Below are 14,809 nucleotides of genomic sequence, written 5' to 3' on the forward strand. Positions count from 1 at the left end.
CAAACCCGAATGAAACAGATAAAATGTCTCATGATGTTGTGAATACTTGGAATCTGAGTCTTTCATACATTACTAGTACATTTTCATACATTACTGGTACAAATTCACATATTCTTCTAGAAAGTCACTTCTTTTTCATGTCCAGAATAGAACAGAGCACTACATGCTTCCATGTAAAAGTATCACAAAAGGCCCCATTTTCAATGCTACCTGGTCAGTCCTGAGATTATATACACACCAGTAACATTATATGGACTGTTTAAGTTGTATTTATATATTTAGGGATACATACATACATAATACACACACATATATACACATTTAGGGTGCTTGTGTGTATGTATGTGCATATATATATTATATGTATATAAGTATATCTACATATATATGTGTATATGTGTATATATATATATATATATATACACATATGTGTGTGTGTGTGTGTGTGTGTGTAATTGGGAAAGATTAAAGAAGAAGTAGTGGGAGAGAAGTGATGATGAATATAAAAGTATATCACAGCCAATCATCAGGATGATGCAAATGTTGTATATCTTGTCTGTCCATGTCACTATCCTAATTATTCTGCTTTTAATACTTCTTCAACACAATACCAGTGGGGGAATCTGGGGAAAGGGTACAACAGACTTCATCATCATTACTCATTGCCCAGGCATATGAAAGTACATTTATCTCAAAATGAGAATTTAATTATAATGCTCTTTGGGAGCACAGGAGGAAGCTTCATGAATTCCTACTTGTGGGAAACTGTGTCAAGTTCAAGGGAGAAGAACAGATTAGAGACTTGCTGAAAGGAAGAAGAGTGTACTATGGAGATCTTTAAGCTGCAGAAAAAAACAAAAACAGAATAAAAACTTTTAAAAAGCACATAGACATCAATAGGCACATCACCATAAGCACTGCCCCAAATACCTCATTTTTGTTGCACCAAAATAAAGTTCATTCTTGAATCAAGAAACCAATTAGATTTTACATCCTTTCATTATCACTTTTTAGTCAGCATGAACTTCATTTCTTTGTAATTTTTCATATATGTTTTGGTCATATTCATTTCCTTCCTCCAACTCTTCCCAGATCTTCTCTCATCTTCCTGTTCTTTTTATCTCTTAAACAGAGAGTCTCTTTGTTAGATGTGGGCCATTTGTGTCCACTTTTTCTCAGGGCTGGGATTCTGTTTGAACCTGTGCAGGTCCTAAATGTGTTAGTGTCTGTGATTTTTATGTGTTATTTCTGTTGTGTCTGGAAGATGCTGTTCTCTTGGCATTGTCCTTTACCTCTCTCTTTTACCAATCTTTCTGCCTTCCCTTCTGCATAGATCCCTGAGCCTTGAGAGTCCGAGTCCGACTGGTGAAGAAAAGTTTGAAGTCTTTCAGATGACCCAGGTTTGTTTCCCGGAATACATATAGTGACTCATAACTGTGTGTAACTGCAGTTCCAGGGGTATCCAAATTCCTCTTTTGGCCTCCAAGTGTACCAGGAAGAAATGTGGATGACTAAACATCAGTAGTATTTGTATAATTTGCATAATTTGCTCAGGCAAAACATATTATTAAAATTTAAATATAGTGTTTGTAGAGTCATAATTTTGCTATGTATCTAAGGCTAGAATTAAACTCATGATTCTCTATACTCTAGTCTCAGCTTCTAAGTACTGGGATTACAGACATCTACATGCCCTATTTCTTGAAAAACATTTCTTGTCATTGCAACTTTAATTAATATGATTTTATTATTGCATAGTTAATACATGGATATAAAGTATAACAAACACCGAGTCTTAATATTCAGGTAATAGAAGATTAAGCAGGGAAGAGAAGAGCAGAACATTGTGAAAGGCACTGGTACCAAGGTGTCCACTGGTACAAAATGAAAAACCAGGTTAAATACAAAGACAAACTGCCAGTAATACAGGAATGGACCCAGTAAATGCTTCACAGAATGGTTGTGATGTGTCAATTTGGATAAGTTGCAGTCACACTATTCTTTCAAACACTAATCTAGATGTCGTTGCTAAAAAAAAAAAAAAAAAAAAAAAAAAAAAAAAAAGAGAAATCTTTCACATGCAAATTAATCTTCTAACCCACTGACTTCAAGGAAGGGAGATTACCATGGATAAAGGCAATGGGCCTCACTAAAATCAGGTAGGAATGCAAGTCAAGGTTGAAATCTCTCAAAGAAAGAAGAGGCTTTGCTTCTAAACATCTGCATTAGCCTCTGCCTGCCTGGCACCACTCTTCTCCTTATGAAGTAGTGACTTAAGTGTCCTAGGATTGCTTATCTAACTCCATAGCTGCATAGGCCACGCCATGTAACAAATGTCTGTGCAAATACCCCCACGCACCCTATTTTTCTCCTTCTTTGGTTTATCTTGGATGATGTAAATATTAACTGTAAAATAGAATTATATGACAGAGTTGAACATAAATAAACAGATCACCCATATCAATCACATGAATGGGACAACAACATTTGAGAAATGGTTCAGGGAAAGTACAAGATGAATGTGAAGTATTTTGTAGCGCCAGAAAGTATAGTTTAGCAAGACAGCTCATATCAAAGGACCATAGAGAGCAATAACAAACAACTTTCAATTGGCTAGAGATGGCAAGTTCTAAGGACTAGATTACAATTAAAATACGAAGTGAATATATTTGGATCTTTAGTTGTATGTAAATGTAAGCATTTAAATAAATGAAAAGGAGAATGGAGACTATTCCTCTTTATAAGATAGCTCTATGTAATTTAATTTTAACAAACTCACTCTGCAAGGAGTTAGAATATAGTTATCAGCACCTCTATCCCCTTGAGTGTGGATAAGTTGTAGTGAATTCCTTCTAAATGGTGGCCAATCACCTTTAGAGTACAAAAGCCTTCCCAACGAATTATAGCCAGCCCCAGGATTCCTTATGTTAATTCCTCTCACACATATTTCAAATCCATTTACCTTCCAGTTCTCCTGCTAGCTTGCCTCCAAAGGTGCTCATAGGACTTTTTTTTTAGCTTCATCTGAATAATCTTCTGATTTGAAGATCATCTGTGCCATATAGAACAGAACCATAATAAATATTTTTCACCATATCCATACACATTGACAAACGTTCTATGATTAAAGCATTGATATTTTAGGAACTATTTTAAAACTCTACCCAGAATATAATTATATAATTTCATATATATATGTATATATATGTATGTATATATATATATAGCAAGTATATATAAATACATATGTATATATATTGGATATAGATAGATAGATAGATAGATAGATAGATAGATAGATAGATTCAAACTTAAAAAAGAAACTAATTCATTCAAAGCACTAGCTCTTTACTGAAATTTTTTTCTGTGATGGGCATGGTGACTCACAACTGTAACCCCAGTACTTGGGGATCTGGGATGGGCAAATTACATGAGTTTGAGACCTTCTTGGGTATATATCTCTACTTCAAAAATTGACTTGGGGTTGAGGAGACAGCACCATCTACAAAGAGCTCATCATACAAGCATGTAGACCATAATTTGATTCCTGGAATCCATGGGAAAAGCAAGATGTGGTGAAATATGCTTGTGAAATTCAGGTGTTGAAGAGGCAGATCTCTTGGTCACTCGAGTTAGCCAGCCTAGATTACATGGTGAACTCCAGGCCACTCATAGATCGTCTCAACAAACAAGGTGAATGTCTTCTGAGAAATGGCACCTGAAGTTGATCTCTGTCCTCCAGACATGTTTACACACATCTACATACATACTTACAGTCACAAGTACATACACATGTGCAAGCACACAGACCAACACATAGCCAAATGCTAATTGTTTTTTAAGAATAATCACTTATATTTCAAAATAATATATGAGAAATATATTACAAAATTATCATGGCCTCAAAATACATTTTCATTATATCAGTTGAAAATGTGGTTGCCAGCACATGCCCAACTCAGGGCTGCTCCAGGTCCTCTATGTATATATTTTATCTCTCAGTTTTGTGTTTCGTGGGACTCCTGAGTGCAAGAACTTTACCCCAATAACTTTAATTTTTATATAAAGGAGAAAAATAATTTGAAAAATATAATTTGTGTAAATCAACACAATAAAATTGAAAGCTACTGAAGAATCCTATTCAGTATTAAGTAAATACAAAAGTATTAAAAATCTTGCCACAAGACTGGGAATGATTAAGTAGTAGAGAACTGTCAACAAGATGAGAATGTGTTTGGCTAAGTTTCAACCCTATGTTTTGAAGATAAATCTAGAAGACAGTATTTAAAGAAAAAGCTCATATTTTAATAAGTGATACAATTATAACCTGAGGAATAATATTTTATAATGAATAATTGTTTGCCATTTGCAAATATTTAAAAAAATTTAAAATTTCTTTGAAATGACAATCATAATTTACTAGTGTCTTTATAATATGCTAGATAAGGAACCATGCTAAATGTTCAATTTTCACAGTGATCTTATAAGTATTATTAACCCTCACTGGCTATTTTTGGTTGTCAACTTGACTACATCTAGAATCCACTGAAATCTGAACTTCTGAGCATTCCTGTGAGGCATTTTCTTAATTAGAATTTTTGAAGTGGGAAGACCCATCCTACATCTGGACCACACCTTCTGGTGCAGTCTATACAAAAGAATATGGAAGAAAGGAGCTTTCATATTTTGCCTGCTCGCTCTCACTGTCAAGTTTTTCTATCCTGTTGCTAAGTCATCCTGCTTCTTTGAAATTCTAACATATAGTTAACATCACCAGCTTTTCAGGAACCCTTCAGTATTCCTCTGCCATATTTGTACTGCTGAGACATCAGCCTCCTGGACTGAACAAATCTGGGTCCTTGGTCTTTGGAAGTTGAGATAACCATTGTTGGACTACATGAACCACATACTATAAGCCACTCTTATATATGTATATATAACCTATTTCTGTTCATTTAGAGAATCCTAACTAACACAAACTCCATTTGACACAACAAAATCCATAAATAGAATTAAAAGAAAAATTTATTTAGAGATGTATAGCAGAAATTATAAAGAAAGAATAATTATAGACCAACATCTGTCTCATACATAAATAGAAAAATTTTCAGCAAATCAAATCTGGCAATGTGTAGAATACCATGCTATAAATACATAGTTTAATTTCTTTTAATAGAAGCATTGTTTCTATATTCATGTATTCAATGTTAAATATAACTTTACAGACAGTAAAATTGATTATAAACTTTTATATTCCACTTTGCATTTTAATCAGTTCAGGTGATCTGTACACAACGTGTTCCTATTTTTTTCCCTGGGTCTTCCTTAGCCTATAACATAATTGTCTTTGTATTATTGCTGATGTATAAATAATGGGCTCCATTATAATGTTTTCATATATGTATATTATATACTTTGATCATAGTTAACTTCCCAAACCTTCTCTTATTCCTCCATTTCTCCTATTGGTCCATTTCTTTACTCTGGTATATAATTGTTAAAATTTATTTAAATTTACAGTCTATCAGGAAGGTATAAAATTTCCTTCACATATTACATATACTTAAAATTGAAAGGAATAAGGAAAGTCTGATATTTAACCACACTTTCCCTTTTGTGGTTTGTTTGTTGATTTTCCAAGGTAACTTTCTCTCTTGGTCATTTCCTTTTCCATTTAAAGAACTTTAAAAACCCATTCTTTTAGGATAGTTCTGACACTTTTAAAATTAAAGTTAAAGGAACTGGAAGGAAGGCCCTGTGGTTGAGAGAGTATACTGCTCCTGTAGAAGGAAGGCCTGAGTTTGGTTTCTAGCATCTCCATTGGGCAGCTCACAACCATCTGTAACTACAGCCCCAGGGAATCTGACACCTCTTAGACTGTCTGGGCACCTGTATACATACATGCACAGACATGAGGGCAATTTTTAAAAAGTCTTAAAGCTTCTTAAATGTAAAGAAAACCTTTCCAACTTCCTCCTCCATATATAGGATCCCAATACTACAGTTCTTTTGCTTCAGTGAGTAAAAAATTGTCATTCCCTTTCCTTCTGGCTCTTCCAGGAAAGAGCTCAAATCTATACACAGTTGTGTAGACAGTGTAGCAATGTGGCCTGAGATCACTGCTGAGCATGAATGATGAAAGTCTCAGCCTTCTTTTGTGCTGCCATGATGGTTGAGATTGAGTTTGGAAAGCTTCATTATAACATAGCAAGGGTAGAAGGTTTTTTTTTTTTTTTTTTTAGAATTTCATACATTAATCTAGTATTTACATTATTTCCACTTCTCCATCTTCTCCTCTAAGTTCACCTGTTTCCCCAACTCCATCTCAACTTCATTATTACTGTTTGACAGAACACACACACACACACATACACACACACAGAGAGAGAGAGAGAGAGAGAGAGAGAGAGAGAGAGAGCCCTTACTGAGTTCATTTAATATTGCTCTTATGTACATGTGCTTATGGCTGAGCACTTGAGATTGGACCTTATCCCTTGACCCATCCCTGAAGAGAGCCTATTCTCCCACTCATAAAAGCCATTGATTATCTGTAGTTCTTCATTTAGTTATGGGTGGAGCCTTGTGAAATTTCCCTGATTCATATTGGCATGTGGACTGGTGTTGCCATTGTGCAGGTCTTGTTTAGCCAACCATATTTTTAAGATTTCATCCCTGTCATGTGTAGCAGACCCCACCAAGTAGTAAATATCCTGTTCTCCTAGTTAAGGCTATAGATTTTGAGTGAGGTCTGGCTGGAACAGAGTATATATTGTCTTATATCCTCAAAACTTCAGTTTCTGATAACAGTTGTAAAATTATTTATTTACTTTATCCAAAGTACTCAATATATACATATATATACATACATATATCATATTCATGTAATGCTGTGATTGACACAATACATTCTCTAAAACACATATGTTGAAATACTAATTCCCATTGAGATGGCTCTGCTAAATAACTAGATCTTGCTGATGAAGTCTTAAAAATGGGATGAGCTCATTTATAATAAACCAGAGAGCTAGAGCTCTGTCTGATGGGGACACAGCAAGTAGCTGCTTGTATACAACACATAAGTGACCCTTCTCCAGAACCTAAGCCAAGTTGACACCTGGATCTCAGAGGTTTTGGCCCCAAGAAATGTTACCAATGAATTTCTGGTTTTAATAAGTTACCTGGTTTATGATATTTTCTTATAGCAATCTGAACTAAGACCTAGAGTTTCATAACATTCTAAATATTATTACAGGTAATATGGTGATTGAAATATATCTGAATTTATTTGTAACTGCTTTTGTTCCTGAGGTATAAAGTATTAAGAATTTATAAACAAATTATGTGTTAAAATCATTTGAAATGATTCTCCTTATATGAATAAGGTCAGTTATCATCTCAGGATACCATTAAGCATATCTATTTTATTTTTGTTTTGATCTTAGTAATTGTAGTGTCATTTTGTTTCATTTAAATTTTTGATAATTTATGGAGCTACAACACTCCAAAGATAAACATACAAAAGAATGATGTTTATATTAGTTAATGCTCATTTGTCTTTTTGTAAAACCTCTCTCCTTCCTTTTATAGGTATCCAGTTTTTGCTTATCCTTTTGGGTTTGACTTCAAATGCAAAAATAGCTCTACATTCCTATTCCTACCTTTCCTCTTACCTAAAATATACAGAAAACACTATTTTAAACGTAGTTATTCAACCCATCAGTAGATCCTGTAATCCAATGAATAGCAGTACACAAAATGAGTTCTAATCCCTTTATACAACTACATAATTCTTCACCGTGTGACTACAAGTTAATGGCTCAATCAGTCCCCGAAGAAAGTTCTTTAAAAGAAACTATCATGCAGCAGACCTAAGAGTGTGGCAAGCTGTTTTGAATTATGGACAGTTTCTGGTTCCATGAGAAAATTGTTCAAACAGCAAGTTCATCATTTCAGTTCTGATCTGTTTGCAGCAAAAAGGACTTGAATGCTCAAACCTACCTAAATTGAAAGAAATTAATATGATAGGGGAAAATCACAACTATTTGACGAGAGTGATGTTTTAGTACATTAGGAAGAAAAATCTCTGCTTTGACATAATAATTGCTAGTTTCAAAACTGGAAAATCGGGGGGGGGACTGAATGAAAACCCTGTTATATTAAATATAACTACCCTTGAGTCTAATTTCATGTACCAATATGGAAATTAATACTAATAATATATCTTTAAAGAAGTCAGGAGATGTTTGTTCACATAGCTGACACAAGTGTTACAGGAAATTTGATGTTGTCCTGACTTGGCTGATTCTGCCACTAGTTTCCCCATCTATCATCTCATTCCATCTTCACAATTATTCCTTTCAGGAGAGAGGGAAGATATTAGTTTTCTTATTAGAGATATGAGAGTGTTCCAGGATATGAAATGACTTATCTAAGATCACACAGATACCTGGGGCACAGAGCATGGCTGCCATTCCTAGTAAAGTTCTCTACATTATAGCAGAATTATTAAAATAACAACTAAGTAAGACTTACTTAAGACTTTGTGTCAAATTTTGAATCATACTTACTGCATATGCTTATGTCAAACTCAGAATTCCACTAATGAAGGCCTAGGTATAGAATAGAGAAAACAGGATTAATAAAGAGGTAAGGCAACAATATCATTTAATGACTATATTAATAATCTATTGTTTTACACTTGGGAGAGAAAAGAAAGCAATCACAGGTGGGGAGGGAGGGAGGGACTTGGGAGTGAAAGTGAATGGGGTGGGGGGCAGTGGGGGGTAGAGGAGAACCTGATCTGGTATTGGGTCAGGGAAAAGGACTGAAGCCCTAAGGGCCAGCAGAAAGAATGCAAACAGGCAACCTCAGGAAATAGGAGGTTTGGGGGACCCCCCCCCCGCCCAGAATGCACCAGAGACCTGAGTGGTGAGAGACTCACAGGACTCATAGGGAGGGACCTTTGATGAAACACTGGTCAGAAGGGAGAGGGAACTTTTAGAGCCCACCTCCAGCAGGAAGACAGGGCATCAATTGAGGGATGGCGTTGCCACCCCACAGTGAAATCTCTGACCCATAATTGTTCCTGTCTGAAAGAATTACAGGGATGGGGATGGAGGGGATCCTGAGGAAAAGAAGGTCCAGCAACAGGCACAAAGTGGGATCCAGCTCAAGGGGAGGTCCCAAGGCCTGACACTATTACTGAGGCTATGGAATGCTCACAAAAAGTGATCTATCATGACTGCCCTCCAAAAGACCCAACAAGCAGCTGAAAGAGTCAGAAGCAGATATTTGCACCCAACCAATGGACAGAAGCAACTGATCCCTGTTGTTGAATTAAGGAAGGCTGAACAAAGCTGAGGAGAAGGGCAATCCTGTAGGAGGACCAGCAGTCTCAGTTAATCTGCACCCCTGAGATCTTTCAAACACTGGACCACCAAACAGACAGTATGCACCAGCTGATATGAGGCCCCCAACACACATACAGTAGAGGACTTCCAGGTCTGTGTTCATTCAGAGATGATGCACCTAACCCTTAAGAGACTGGAGGCCCCAGGAAGTTTAGAGATCAGGTGGGGTGGGGGTGGAAGCATCCATGTGGAGACTGGTTGGGGTGGGGAGGAAGTGTGGGATGTGGAACAGTCAGAGGGTGGATGGGGAGGGGCGGGGAATGGAATATAGAGTGAAAAATGAATTACAAATAAAATTAAATTAAAAAATAAAAACAACAACAAAAAAACAACAACAACAAAATAAGTGGCCCAAATAAAAAATATTTATTACTTCAAATGACTTTTATGAGCCAGGAATCCAGGAGCAGCTCAGCTGAATAATTCTGGATAAAGATTTTTTTTTATGAGGTTTAAGTCAAGCAATGAGGGTAGCAAATCTGCTGCCAAGAGCAGTCATTTGGTTTGGTGAGAGAGTGAAGTTCATAGCTTTCTCCATAGGGTTGTTTGATATGTTAACGTACTAACCCACAGGTCAATTACCCAAGGGAACTAGTGAGTACAGATGAGTGGGAATACCCAGGATAAAAGATGAAGTCTTTCATATTCTATCTCAGAAGAGGCATTCCATAAATTCTGTATAATAGACCCAAAAGTCTGTACCATACGGCAGGGAGCACTAGAGGGCCTCCTAGCCGTAACCCCCATCCTCACCCTATTCCTAACCCTAACCTTAATCCTAACCAACACCTAACCCTAATCCTAGCTCTAATCCCACCTAATCTAACCCTAATGCTAATCTAACCCTAATGCTAATTAACCCACCTAATCTAACCCTAATGTTAATCCTAACTCTAACCCCAACCGTGGCTAACTTAGATCTGGAAGCCCAAGAGCTAGCACTGACAGAACATCTTATTATTGTGCTCCAGAGTCCATGCTGAAGAGGACTTCACATATACTTACAACACTTTGCGACACATTATATTCATATATTCATATTACAGAGCAGGAACCTGAAGCTAAGGATACTTAAATAACTTGTCGAAGTCCCTGTCATGGTTTGAATGAGAATCCCCCCACCCCTGTCATAAGCTTATGTGTTTGTATGCGGTTCCAAGTTGATGAACTCTTTGGGAAGTCTAGGAGGTGTGGTCCCGTCCTTGTTGGAGGAGGTGTGTGACTAGTGGTGGGCTTTCAGGTTTCAAAAGCCCATGTCAAACCCACTGTCTCTTTCACTGCCCACTGCCTGCAGATCCAGATTTCTCCAGCATCATGCCTATCTGCTTCCTGCCATGAAGATCATGGGATGGTCATGGATTAAACCTCTAAAACTGTACACAAATCTCCAAATAAATGATCTATTTTGTAAGAATAGCTATTGCCTCTTTACAGCAATACAACTAGGTTAGTCATTGTGTAGGAACTGAGAGAGACAGGTTTCAAACCTAGGCCATTAGGCACTCTCCAACTATATTGTCTCTATGTTTAGATATTGGTAAGTGCCATAAAAAGTTAAAATGAAGCTGGGCGTGGTGGCGCACGCCTTTAATCCTAGCACTTGGGAGGCAGAGGCAGGCGGATTTCTGAGTTCGAGGCCAGCTTGGTCTACAAAGTGAGTTCCAGGACAGCAAAGTTAAAATGAGATATAGTGACTAGAATGGGCACAACTCAGAAGTTTTTAGTTGGTTTTATTGTAAATTAAATTTTCAGGGTAATTCACTCTTCGGAAATTATATTTAAGGTGTTACGAAAGGAATAATATGAAAACAAAAGTTATGAAAAAAATTACAAAACCATAACAGATGAAAAATATAGTACACAAAGTCCCCAAGCTACAAAAGTGTTTGTGTGTTCAAGGAACACATAGAAATCAGTGTGCTTTGAGTGTATTGAATGAGAAAGAGTATTAGTTTTTAGATGAGTTTAAGTGATAAGCAGAGGCAAGATCATATTTATCACCTCTAGAACGCTGGAAAGTCATCAATATCCTCATTTTCAAGAGGAGAAAAAATGACAATGAAAAGATAGATGTCTTCTTGCTCAAGATTGCAGAGTTATAAAGAACTAAGGCAAGGCCTCGGAGATGTGTGTGTGTGTGTGTGTGTGTGTGTGTGTGTGTGTATGTATGTATGTGTGTGTGTGTCTGTGTCTTGACTTAATTCTTGTTTGCCTCACTATCTCATCAGTTCCATGCAACATGGAGTCACACTGTTGATTTCTACAAGGTGTGTTTTCATACTGCACTCCAGCAAACTAGGGGAAAAGCCCACAAATATCAGACAGACTAAGGAACGACTAAGGGTCTTTTTCTCCTCCCAGTGCTGGCCAGGAAAGTATATGTGTTGGCTTTAGTGAGGGGAGGGAGTAAATTCAAAGGAAACATCCTGCTTCAGCATAGACAGATGCTGTGTGAGTTGGATAGCTTATAAGTCTCTTCTCAGGTATACAGACAGAGCCATTTGTGACATCTTGAGACAATAAAGTAGACTTAAAGCCAGCTCAAGGATGGTTATAAGACATATATTTTGCATGCCATGGCTGATTTTTCTTCCTGTCTACTTCTCTATTGATCCAGACTATTAATGATGACAACTTTTATTATTTCCTACCCAACCTTGGTTTTGGTTCTCAATCATCAGGCCTCAACTGTGATTTTGATCTCAAGGCTTAGCGAAAAAGTTTGCAGTTTCTTCCTTAGTGTGAACAATTCAAATAATCTATTCCCCCAGAGAGACAACTGTGAAAACCAGTTAAAGTTACCAAAGAAAACATTTTTCAAGTCTTTGGGGATGAACCAAAATTCAGGGACATCTACTCCATAGCATCTAAGTCAGAGATGGTACCTGCCACACCCCAAGTGGATGGGTTCTCTCAGCCAACTGAACAGCTCTGTGTGCACAGCTGCAGCTAAGAAGACAGCTGTTGTATTTCCCTGATTTGAACGATCAATTAGCATATTGGAAAGGTAGTGGACTTCTTGATCCCATCTCCATACTGCAGACACTTCACTGATGAGTAGCAGCAGTCCCAAACATACAACACTCAAACCATAAAAAGGACCCAGGTCAAGAACTAGTTGAAGTGTCCGGGAAGTGAGATTATTCCAGAGAGAAGTGGAAATGATTCAAAACTGATGAGTAAGACTTTTTTGGAATAGAGACTAGAGGAACTCATGTCCTGGAATGCTTTTGAACGAACACACACACAAACACACACATACACAAAGTCAATAGTATCTGGATGAGAACAGCTCCATGATATTGATAGAGACAAATCAGCTATAAGTTTAAAAGATCAGGGGAAAGATAGCTTAAGAGGGCTTTGCTAAGTTCACACTCACCTCAGATGAGTAGCAGGAATTCCATGTCACAGAATACATTTAATCAGAAATAAAGTACTTAGAAAACACTAGTTCCTGAATGAACAGTCTCCCATTGACCTGTGAAAGCAGTGTCCCAGCTACACACTCATTCAAAGGTAAGGATGAATGCTTTCAAACATGGAATTTAGAACCAGTTAGTATCTAACCATCATACTATTGTGACTGGTAGGCAATCAATCTCACAAATAAACACAAGGTAGGAGATCTTAAGCTGTGGACTGTAGGGCTAACAATTTACCCAAAGTCACATAATTAGTTCAGCAGAGTCACTAAGTAAGTAGTGTCAATACCAAGGCCCAGTGAAGAGATGCATCTCTGAAATTGCTATAGTATTTTATTTAGAATATCCAATTTTCAATGAAAAAATAGAATACACAGAAACAAGAAAGTATGACCTGTATACCAAAAAAGACACGCAGTGAAAACTCTCTCTACATGCCCTATGCTTATGGAGACCAACTTCAAAGCAATTATTATAAGTGTGTTCAAAGAACTGAACAAAACCATATTTGGAAAGTTAAAGACAAGTATCACAAGGATTTCTTGTCAAGTAATGTAAGTTAATAAAGAAATATGAAAAATAACACAGTAGAAAATTTGGCAGTGGAAAAGCATCATCACTGAAATGAAGAAGTAGAATGGCTCAACAACAAGCTCAAAGATGAAAATTGTGTAGTCTGATAAGGAGTTAAAGACAAACGAAGCCTCAGAGACCTGTGAGCTATCCATACATGCACCACTATGTGCATAATAGGAGTCCTTGGGAAGCAGAGAGAGATGAGATGACTTTCCCACCCCCTGCAAAAAAAAAAATTAGGGCTGGAGCGATGGCTTACTGGTTAAGAGAACAGGGTTCTAATCCCAGCACCCACATAGTGCCTCACAGCTGGCTGTAAATTAAGTTCAAGGGGAACCAGTATCCTTTTCTGGCCTCTGTAGGCACCTGATGCTTGCATGGCACACAGACACACATTCAGATAAAGAACCTATACACATAAAATAACACAAGTAAATCTTTAGAAAAGCATTCACTTATATATTGAAGAAACTTAAGCCTCTCACTAGTTTTCTTCTTCAGCCCTCTAAGCTAGGACTGGGATGTTAACTCTGTGTATCATGGAGAGAAAATGTTTTGTATAGAGTAAGGAGGTTGAGCTTTGCACCAGAGTATAAGGCCAAAGGAGTTCAAGTTAAACGGAGCATTTTGAAATGAATCAGTGGGCCTCAGGCCACAGACAGCAAGGATGGTGAGTCAGGCTGAGAGGCCAAAAAACTGCCTGTCAAAAAATCTGTCCCCACCAAAGTCCTTCGTCTCTCCTTACTTGCTGGTATCATTACATTTGAGCTTTGGAGCTACACTAAAGAAAGCAATTCACTCCCTCATTCATATGTCACCAATAATGACAGCTCTGCTCTCACCACGAGAAACTGCTCCTGTCTCCTTCTTAGCCCTCTCTACTCTTAGTTTCTCCAGACTGAGCAACTTTCCAGTAAAACTAACCGGCTCAGAGTGCTCATTGCCTCACAAGGGGCCGAGGAAACGGAGTTCTTGCCTTTAGCTTTCATTGCTTGACCAGGCATGGCAGAGCAGCAGTAAGGGGACAGCTATATCCCCAAATATTCCCATCCTCTTCTCTTCCTCCCCACTTTCTACTCCCCCGTGTGGTCCTGTCCAGAAGTAACAGGTGTTCCGGGAACTGTGCCAGTTTGTTGTTTTAATCTCTCCACACCAACACATTAAACATTGCTATATGTACTTGATACAGAGGGCACATCCGTTTTGCTTGATGTGCTTGCCCTAATTGGGTTCCCAAAAGGGAATTTTAGTACATTAGCCGAGAATTAAGAATGAGCTAACAGATGGGGTTAGAAACATGATGGAGAGGGTGGCAGCCAGAGCTACATCTCCTGAAGTCTCTTATCAAATTTCTAAGACTGACAGGCTGGGCCTAGTAGCCACAGCTAAGCTCCCAGT

This window comes from Mus caroli, unplaced genomic scaffold (assembly GCF_978045245.1).
Source record: "Mus caroli unplaced genomic scaffold, Mus_caroli_1 scaffold_5, whole genome shotgun sequence".
Lineage (NCBI taxonomy): Eukaryota > Metazoa > Chordata > Mammalia > Rodentia > Muridae > Mus > Mus caroli.